Source organism: Mytilus californianus, unplaced genomic scaffold, assembly GCF_021869535.1.
Source record: "Mytilus californianus isolate M0D057914Y unplaced genomic scaffold, xbMytCali1.0.p SCAF_12, whole genome shotgun sequence".
NCBI lineage: Eukaryota > Metazoa > Mollusca > Bivalvia > Mytilida > Mytilidae > Mytilus > Mytilus californianus.
The window spans coordinates 52,422,108-52,432,929 of record NW_026262604.1 but is presented as its reverse complement, the minus strand read 5'-3'; the positions used below and the strand labels follow the sequence as shown (position 1 = coordinate 52,432,929).

The 10,822-nt window shown below is 32.8% G+C and overlaps 1 long non-coding RNA gene across 1 annotated transcript; it reads right to left on the bottom strand.

Moving 5' to 3' along the window:
- Nucleotides 1-967: 967 nt before the first annotated feature.
- Nucleotides 968-8,303, bottom strand: LOC127722457 (uncharacterized). The gene is made up of 3 exons (XR_007991739.1): nucleotides 8,179-8,303; nucleotides 5,496-5,621; nucleotides 968-1,379 (listed from the first exon to the last, which is right to left on the bottom strand). It is a non-coding gene; the product is annotated as an uncharacterized LOC127722457 (long non-coding RNA).
- Between the last annotated feature and the right edge of the window lie 2,519 nt (nucleotides 8,304-10,822).

Genomic DNA, 10,822 nt, shown 5'->3' with positions numbered 1-10,822 from the left:
TATCTTAATTACCGGGCAGGGTAAACAACATCTCCGTTAAAATTAGTATGTGCTATCCCGTTTGAAATAAGTTTTCTACAGGTACAACCAAACTTCCAAATCAAATTTATGTATATGTCTTTTTTCTTTTTTTTAGTTGTTCTTTGTGCATTGTGCCAATCTGATGAGTAAACCCCTTTCCAATTGCTTTTACAGTATTGTCTTATATTGTACTATTTAAATACTGTAAGTAAGGGGAAGGTGAAGCGCTCACACACGTTTTAATCCCCTCATATGCTGTATGTTTTGTCGTAAGTCAGGAACGTGTGATTCACTGGTTGTTGTTGGTTGTTGTCTGTCGTATTTGTTTTTTTAATTGTTTGTTATTAGCATCAATTAGGCCGATCTCTTTTGAGTTGTCTCAAATTCTGTAATACCAGGGTCTTTTATCTGATTATATGGTAAGGGGGTTTCTCATTGTTGAAGGCCGTAAGATGAAATATTAATAGTCTTAACATCCTCGTTCTTTGGTCTCTATTTGATAGTAGTTTCATTTGCAATCAGAATACCACATCTCCTTTTTTATATTATGATAGATATTGGAAATAAAAGTTAAAGATTTAAAATGTATTTCGACAGCACAAAAAGATAGCATATAAATGGACACAAACATGAAAGTCATTTTCTTCGTTCCATTATCAGTAGTCCAACAAACAGGCTGATAACTAATTACTGTTGCATGTTTGTAACTATCTAAAGTTGGTAATGATATGAGGGTGGGGATGGGGGTTTACAGAACAGAGAAAAATGGACTAGAAAAAAAAGAATAGAGAATAATGAGGTGCTAAAATATGAAAAATAGAGAATAATGGGCAAAAAGTATAAATAATAGAGAAAAATGGCCTAAAAATTAAAGAACACAGAAATGAAGGACCCCTTCCCCCTCTCCCTCCCCCAATCCAGAACCTCATATATGAGCAGTACATGTATTTTGTTCATTTTTATTTCGAGTTAGGATAGTTATATTACATGCTTAGTCATCTAGCCTATTCAGAAGCTGACTGTGTGTACATTGTAAATGTATAACTCTATAACTATAATAATGTGCATTCCATTTGTTTTCAAAAAACTAAAACTATCACTTTTTTTTAAATGCAGATGACTATTAAAAATTTACTCAGTTTAATAAACATATGTTAATACAATGTACAGTAAGATATTTGAATAAGATATCAGAATAAGATTTCAGTTTTTATGTTTTATTCCTTGACAATGTTTTTCATCAGAACGGTCGTTGTAAAGACATTCTGGTACCCCATTACACTTCCACGTTTTTGGTATACATCGATGGGTAATCTCGCATCGGAAGTAGAACCATGCATACAGGTCACAATTATCTTCTGCAAAAAAAAACCAACAACCAGCATAATGCCATTCGATTATAATTTACACATTCCAAAACAAGTTCGGAGAAGGTAATTGTTGAGTACACGTCGATAAAAATGCCAAACGGAAACCGATTTGTTATTCATTTTTCAGTTAGACGGATAGACAGTAAAATTTGTAGACGGCCGTATGGTGACATATACATGTAGTTGCGCTTCTACGTCATTTGGTCTCTGGTGGATAGTTATCTTAACGGCAATCAAACCGCATTTTCTTATTTGTATATCAGTACCATACATGTTTATGTATTTTTAAAGATTCGTATTCAATTATAAGGTATAAGTCCCCATAATTGTTGAAACATATTTGAGACTCTTACAACAATATTATCGTATACAATTTTTTATAAAGTGGAATATTTTCTATGACCATTTTGTCAGGATAAGATAAAATGTACTATTTGTGTATAGTCGTGCACCACTACACCTTTTGAACATAAATAACTGTAAACTTGAGAGGGTTTTTGTTTGTCATGTTTTCACCACTGCTTCATTCTTAGGCAGATTGGAATTTCAGTAGTCAATTAAATGTGTTGAATTTGTATTTTTTTTTAATATAAATTTAAAACAGCGTTTAACCTAACTTGACCTTTGTGCACCCCAACTCAGTTAATTATTTCTTTACCCAATGTAAATAAAGTTCATTGGTCAAATTAAAGGCTATGAATTATGAAGAAAATACAAATAAATAACCATATTTGTCTTAGTGTTAGGGGACGACCATTTGATATTCTAGAGGTGGATTTTGAAAATAAATAACTCAGCATTGATAATAACAACTAGAGGCTCTAAAGAGCCTGTGTCGCTCACCTTGGTCTATGTGCATATTAAACAAAGGACACAGATGGATTCATGACAAAATTGTGTTTTGGTGATGGTGATGTGTTTGTAGATCTTACTTTACTGAACATTCTTGCTGCTTACAATTATCTCTATCTATAATGAACTTGGCCCAGTAGTTACAGTGGAAAATATTTTGTAAAAATTTACAAAAATTTACAAAATTTATGAAAATTGTAAAAAATTGACTATAAAGGGCAATAACTCCTTAAGGGGTCAATTGACAATTTTGGTCATGTTGACTTATTTGTAGAAATTACTTTGCTGTACATTATTGCTGTTTACAGTTTATCTCTATCTATAATAATATTCAAGATAATAACCAAAAGCTGCAAAATTTTCTTAAAATTACCAATTTAGGGGCAGCAACCCAACAACGTGTTGCCTGATTGGTCTGAAAATTTCAGCGCAGATAGATCTTGACCTAATGAACAATTTTATCCTCGTCAGATTTGCTCTAAATGCTTTGGTTTCAGAGATATGAGCCAAAAACTGCATTTTATCCTATGTACTATTTTTTAGCCATGTCGGCCATCTTGGTTCGCGGGCGGGGTCATCGGACACATTTTTTTAAACTAGATACCCTAATGATGATTGTGGATAAGTTTGGTTAAATTTGTCTTAGTAGTTTCAGAGGAGAAGATTTTTGTAAAAGATTACAAAAATTTACGAAAAATGGTTAAAAATTGACTATAAAGGGCAATAACTCCTTAAGGGGTCAACTGACTATTTTGGTTAAGTTGACTTATTTGTAAATCTTACTTTGCTGAACATTATTGCTGTTTACAGTTTATCTCTATCTATAATAATATTCAAGATAATAACCAAAAACGGCAAAATTTCCTAAAAATTACCAATTCAGGGGCAGCAACCCAACAACGGGTTGTCCGATTCATCCGAAAATTTCAGGGCAGATAGATCTTGACCTGATAAACAATTTTACCGCGTGTCAGATTTGCTCTAAATGCTTTGGTTTCAGAGATATAAGCCAAAAATCTACATTTTACCCCTATGTTCTATTTTTAGCCATGGCGGCCATCTTGGTTGGTTGGCCGGGTCACCGGACACATTTTTAAACTAGATACCCCAATGATGATTGTGGCCAAGTTTGGTTTTATTTGGCCAAGTAGTTTCAGAGGAGAAGATTTTTGTAAAAGTTAACGACGACGGACGACGACGACGACGACGACGGACGACGGACGCCAAGTGATGAGAAAAGCTCACTTGGCCCTTTGGGCCAGGTGAGCTAAAAATGAATGGTTTGTTTTGTGGTAGTTTGAAAATAAATAACCTGAATTACAATTTATTGAAAATAACTTGGCAGGTCTTTGAAGCCATTTTATAAATGCTATTCTGAAGTATGAAATGGCACCAGATTCTTCCAAAATTCGTCTTTTTTCATATTTTTTTCGGGGAAAACTTCCCAAATCTTTTAATAATATAAATATTAATGTGTTTGAAATGTTTGAAAATGGGTTTCATTTCACTTGAGGTATATTGTCTCGTGAACATTTACCTCACTTTTATTACAGGGCCGTAACTACATTGAGGCAAATGCCTCATGTTGGAAATTTCAAAACAAAAGTTTGTCTTCATATCAAATTGTTTTCACGGCAAGTGTCTTGCAAGAAGCAAGTTCTGTTCACCCTCTGACGTAGCCCCTGTTTTTTGAGATCCATGTTTCTCATTTATATTTATTTTTCAGTGTTGATTGTCTATAATGTTTGTCGTTTTGTGTTTTATCTGTTCCCGGGTTTGTCTTTTGTTCATTGATTGCCGTTCTTTATGACTATTCTCTTAGTGTTGCATTCTATTTGTAATTTAGTAATTATGTTTTAAACTTAAGTTTTATTATATTTAAGGACCTTTTGTCTATTACAAACTACTTTAAATTTTTCCCAGTTAGGAACTACATCAAGTTGTAATTGAAATGTGTTATAAAAACTGACTTGACATAGTTATATCAATGATAATCAGCCCCCCCCCCTTAACTTAATTTGAAAAAAAAACATAATTGACAGGCATAAAAGGTTTTTCTGCAAACTAAAACATTTTTTGCTTTGTCCTACTGTACATATTGGTCTTTTGATCCCTAAAAACTAAAAGCTTGCGTTTCAGTTTAAGAAAGGGTCTGGGAAACGCGAATAATGCATGATTTTGCGCAATTTTTTCTATAGCTTCTTGGGGCCCTCAGCGAACCACAGATTCTTCGCTGATTTTTTTTTCACCTCGCTCCGCTCGGCAAAAATGTTTGACAACTTTTAAAAGAGTCTAGTTACAGCCCAGCTTTAATACCTTGTACGTATGCAATATATGCAGTTTGCAATTCAGAAGATTAACTTCCAGAGGATGATGATTAATTCTGATTGACTTAATTGACTATGTTATTTATTTAAGAATTTAAAAATTGTTTGTTTTCAAATATTATAAATATAATTGTGAAAATAGATAATCAGTCCCTTGTTTTAATGAAAATGAAAAATCATGCTTCAACAGTGCAGAAAATAAATAATCTGTCCTTTTGGTCTACAAAAATAAATACCCCATCCAAAACAAATCCTCCTGCCCCCCCCCCCCCCCCCAGAATATCAAATGGTCGCCCCCTTATGTGAATTGAAGAAAAATAAACTGAGAAGATGTGAAAGATACCAAAGGGTTAATTAAACTCACTAGTCGAAAACAAAATGACAATGCCATGGCAAAAAAAAAAAAAAAAAGGAAGACAAACAGTACACAAAACAAAACAAAGAAAACTAAAGACTGAGCAACACGAGCCCCACCGAAAACCGGGGGTGATCTCAGGTGCTCCAAAAGGGTAAGTAGATCCTGATCCACATACGGCACCCGTCGTGTAATACGTTCAAGATGGAAGCCTCATAAATACTGTAAGTATTGCAGGAGAAATAATCCATTGTTGATGATGATTATAATTATCCCTGTCGACTCGCTTAGTCTCGCAACTTTTGGAATTCATGCGATTACCTCAGTTTCCCTTTGATTTATAATTTCTCAACGAATTTGCATACTTGAGACTTGGACATCGATAAGCTACTTTTGTCTCTAAATTATAGTAGGCGTTTAAACGAGATATGAGTACATGTGTGTACTAGACCTATATATTAAAAATCCTTAAGTTTCATTAACTTTCAGATGTTTGCCCTACGAATAAAGCAAGTTACATTGAGTTAGGCAATACTATTTTGAATAGTTTAAATGTATGTCATAGTATACCTCGTTTACAGTTTTTTTCGTCTGATTCGTCATATCCGCCACAATCTACCATGCCGTCACACTTCCAGTCAAGTGCTATGCATTTACCATTCTTACAACGGAATTCATCAGATCCACATGAAACGCCTTATAAAAAAAAAAACAGACGAAAAACGAAATTAGAACTTTATCATAATAACATTAAATAATGCACGTATGTATTTTATTGAAATTAGCATCATTAAAAAAATATGGAGACAACTATCCACAAGAGTTCAAATGAGGATTATATATAAGGTTTATTTTATATTATAGGTCACCGTACGGCCGTTAAGAATGAGAAGAACCCATACCGTATAATCAGCTATACATAAAAGGTCCCGACACGACAAATGTGAAACAATTCAAACGAAAAAACTTACGAACTAATGTATAACTAATATAATTAACGAAAAAAGATATAACATACATGAACCAACGACAATTCTAGAAAAAATTACAGAAAATCTCCAATTTCTTGGTTTTCAACTGCAACTTTACTTACAAAATGTAACTGTTTTGTTTCTGTTTGGGCTGGTATTCTTCGTCTTTACATGTAATGATACATTGTATGTTTGAAACAGATTATCCAAAATGTTTCAACATAAAATGTTATAACGGAATGATGACATTGTGCAGAACTTATTGTGATGGATCTAAATCAGCTGTTATTGGGTAGTTTTACATTTTTTTTTTATTTCACTAACTCAAACGTCAAACATGTAATATAAATAAAACTTGGACCAATTAAAACATCCGTATAAAATATCAGATTAAAGGGATATGTGGGTTATAAGTCAACAGAAAATCTTCAACAAAAGAAGTATGTCTTGTGCAATAGATCAAGCTCAATATATTGATAGTCTTAATAAGCATGTTATTTATTTAGTACAGAGGGGGCCTCGGTGGCCAAGTGGTCTAGTAGTTCAACTACCATATCACTAGCCTATCAACACTGAGGTTGTGAGTTCGTGGCAGGTGCGTTCGACTCCAATCCTAATTGACTTGGATTGTATGTTTTTTTGCCGAAGCTTTGTGGTTCTAGTCGATACGAAATAGCCAATAGTGTAGAAAGTGTCATTAAACACCAAAGATCAATCAATCAATCGGTCATTTAAAAGCAGAGACTACCAATGACCTGCTTTCAAGAACAAATTATGAAAGGACAAAAGTATTAACTTTTTAAGATAAATCATTTCTGTAGAATATCATATAGTTTTAAATTAAATGCTACTATGAAGATATCTTTACTTATTTTTTAGTTATTAAAATGTATTTTGATAGGATCATCGGGAATAAACGTTACAAAAAGCATAAAACTTCGATTTATTTTTTCCACTTTGAAATTCGGACACACCGATTCTACAGATCCGAACACAAAACAATTAAAAACCTCTTACACAAAGATGAATTTGCCATATTTTAAATTTTCTTCTCACGTGATCATCTATGATCGTTTTAGACGATTGATTTTTGTCACGTGACTTCAGAAATGTAGATGCTTTTATTTATAGTCAGCATTGGAACCTGATATCATTGGAGAGTTTACTTTTCAAACTCAAACAACACTTTTGAAGTAATGTCTTGTTAATATTACCCTATAACTAGTGTGAAGCTAGTAATAATACTAGATAATAATACAGTGTTCGTCTTTAAATTAGACATGCAAATATAGCAAATTGTTGGGCTTAATTTTTTACATCGGTAACACAATGACTGCGCATGATTCACCAAAACACATTCACATTTTGTCTGATTGAGAGGCTAAAACTAAACCAGAGGTTGACAGAAAGATACACAGAATATCGCAAAGGAACCCTTAATGCATGTCTACGAATCCTAAGGCTGGTTATCTCCCTTGCAACATACGGGTATCTGAGTCACTCTATTAGCCAAACAGATAAAGGACGAATCCTGTTTTACTCAATTTAGACTGCATTCGATTACAGTTATTTGTAATCTCGTGTTAAACACGGCTTTAATTTTCAGCATCATCATAAGTTATTAACTTACCTCTTTTCTTTGTGGCCATTAGTTTTTTTCTGGGGTATTTTTTTTTGTGTCTTATTGTATGATTGCTCCTTTGTTACTTTTTCATCTTAAGACCGCTGCATCAACTTCCAAAGTAAATTTGTTAATATTTCGTCAAAGGATAAAAGGAATTACTAAAAACAATGGGTAGCAAAACAGACAAAATCAACCACCACCACCCGACTCTTCCGAAAAAAAAACCAGCCGTACAATCAAAGATTGATTGATTGATTGTTGGTGTTTAATGCCACTTCCATCACTATTGGCTATACATTATAGCGGTTAGTTTTTATTGGTGGATGAAACCGAAATGTACGGGAAGAACACAGGACTACGGCAAGAAAACTGACAATTTTAGTCAAATAAGATCAGAGTCGCACGCACCTGCCACGTACAGGGTTCGAACTCCCAATGTGATGACTGACAGGCTAGTGATACAGTAGATGAAATACTCAGACCCTTTGGTCACCAATGTCCCCTACTAGCAAAGGCAAACAATAATAATTAAGATAGCCTTTAAACCAGATTTACATTCTTACAATGTACAAACATAATTATATATTCTATATTCAAACAGTTTTGTTTTTGCTGCGAGAATAATAAAAAAGTAAAAGAGTTACACAAAAAGTCTTACCATTGATTGATTTTCCTGCAATAAGTCCACTTATTGTCAAAATAGTGACCGAAAGAAGGCATTTATCTACAAATACTCGCGACATGATTGTCAATGTATCTTTTGTGGTTTTTTTCAACAATGAATATTTCACATCCTGTATAGTAATTCAGTATTTGTAATTTTATCACTTTGACTTTTTCCCTTTAATAAACTAAAAATGTCACCAGCATCATTTTATATTAAAATGTGTATATATAATTAATGTCACACATGAAAACAACGAATTACTCCATTTATCATCATATTCTATGTAAACTTATTACGATTTGCAATGCAGATTTGTCAAGGATACATACCATCCAAGGGAGGCAAAAACATATTAATGGACAATTCATTATCAAAATCAAATTAGATTCTGAAATTACACTATTATATGTTATTAAGTTCACTAACCGTGACTGATCGATGTACGAATTATGGAAAATAATGAATCGTTATTTGTACTTCCGCAATAATCGTTTAACTTAAGCGTACATATTATTTTATTTAATAAAAAAAAATCATATTTTACTTCTCTGTACTCTTTATTTTGATTGTAAGATTTAACGCGAAATGTGAGTTAACGGAACGTTTTCATACGGATAAAGTTATTACCATAGTAACAAAACCAATACCTCGTCTAGACCTGACGACGGCAACAGAAACTGTTGTTGATGGAAAACCTTCAATACCATAGAGATTGAACAATACTCAAATATAAAAATGTAATTATCCTAAATTAATGGTCCCTTATCAAAATGCATGAATATGACAGTTTTCCTGGTAATTTAAAGCAATGGCATTCTCAGACTAAGAATTATACTTTTAACAACTCGCGATAATTCAATATCGCTTGATATCTACCCATTTAATATCGCTTGATATCTACCCAGAGTTATTTGATTTCAATGAAATAATAAACGAACCATATGCTATGTTTACTTACCTCCCTTTCCCAAATAAGGCCGACAACAACATCACCGAGAAAAAAAGAACAAACAGACCAATAACATTCTTTTTATTTCATGCAGTGGAATAAGTAACGTGATATTAAGGTGGTACCAAACACCTTGACTAAAATTAATTTGGCTCGTTTAATTTTCATAAAATTTTTACAAAATATTAACTTTGACCCTTTGACAAAAATATAAAAAATTCAAAAAACTTGAACCACACACTTTATCGGAAAATTTTATTGGATATATAGCAGTTTGACACTAATTTTGATCTTTGAGAAGCTTAATATTTCCTTACAATAGAACGTGATTAAAACTTTCAGTTGATTTTTACAGAGTTATCTCCCTGTAGTTATGTACCATCTTAAAGGGAGATTGGCTGTAATTTTTAAATTCCGAAAAAATAATTGCGTATAGATCATCACAGATTGCCAATAAGGCGTTATATTAAAATAATCCGAGCAGTATCACGTGTTTTGAATGTCCCCATTTTATCGCATATGACTGCATATTCATTTATACTTCTTTGTAAAACAGACGCCTCATCTATTCTGAACAAGCCACTTGCTGTTCAAGGAAAACTCCCATATTGGTTTGGGTTTTACTCATTGTTGAAGACCTATAGTCGTTAATTTCTGTGTCATTTGGTCTCTTGTGGAGAGTTGTTTCATTAGCAATCATACCACATCTTCTTATTTTTATACTAACCCAACATTTTAGACTGTTTTTTTAATTCCTGTATCTATTAATGTCTAAACCGGATATACAAAAACAAATGTAAAAAAATAACAACTTGTTAGATTTTAATGCAGACTTTTTCATCAATTTCTTCATTTGTTGTCCACAACGCCGTATTGTTTTTAATAAAAAAAAAAATAAAAAAAAAAACCAAATAAAAAAAAAAAAAAATAAAAAAAAAAAAAATAAAAAAAAAAAAAAACCGTGGTAACTCCACTACTAACCGTATACTATTTAAATAAAACACGCCCAATATAAAATATAAAGGGTCTCCATGTGTTTGCTTTTAACCGATGATATTCCTAGAAATATATAGGAGGGAAGACAATAGCATTTTTACGGGAACAATTTATGGATTGTGGTTTCATTGATTATATCATACCACATTTTTTCATTTGTGTATAAGAAATTGCACGTGTAATTTTGTTTATTATTTGGAATAAAATAGCAGTTTTAGGATAATTGTCATATTTGTAGATAACACTGACTTTTCGTATTAAAAACCTAACAATTAGGAGTACTCTCAGATCTGTACTTAGTGTCTTTTCGTTTCAGGGGGCGTATAAGTACCCTGCCACGTCCACTATGTGTTTTTGTTAGATGTATTTCTATTTGTATCCATCTGATGAGTTAAGCCTTTTTCAACTGATTTGTATAGTTTGTTCTTATGTTGTACTGTTACACCACTGTCCAAGTTTATGGGAGGGTTTGGCGCCCGCTAACATTCTGTATGTGCCTGTCCCAAGTCGAGGAGCCTGTATTTCAGTGGTTGTCGTTTGTTGCTGTATATCTTATTTGTTTTTCTTTCATTATTTTGTACATAAATCAGGCCGTTTGTTTTCTCGTTTGAATTGTTTCACATTTGTCATTTCGGGGCCTTTTATAGCTGACTATGCGGTATGGGTTTTACTCATTATTGAAGGCCGTAT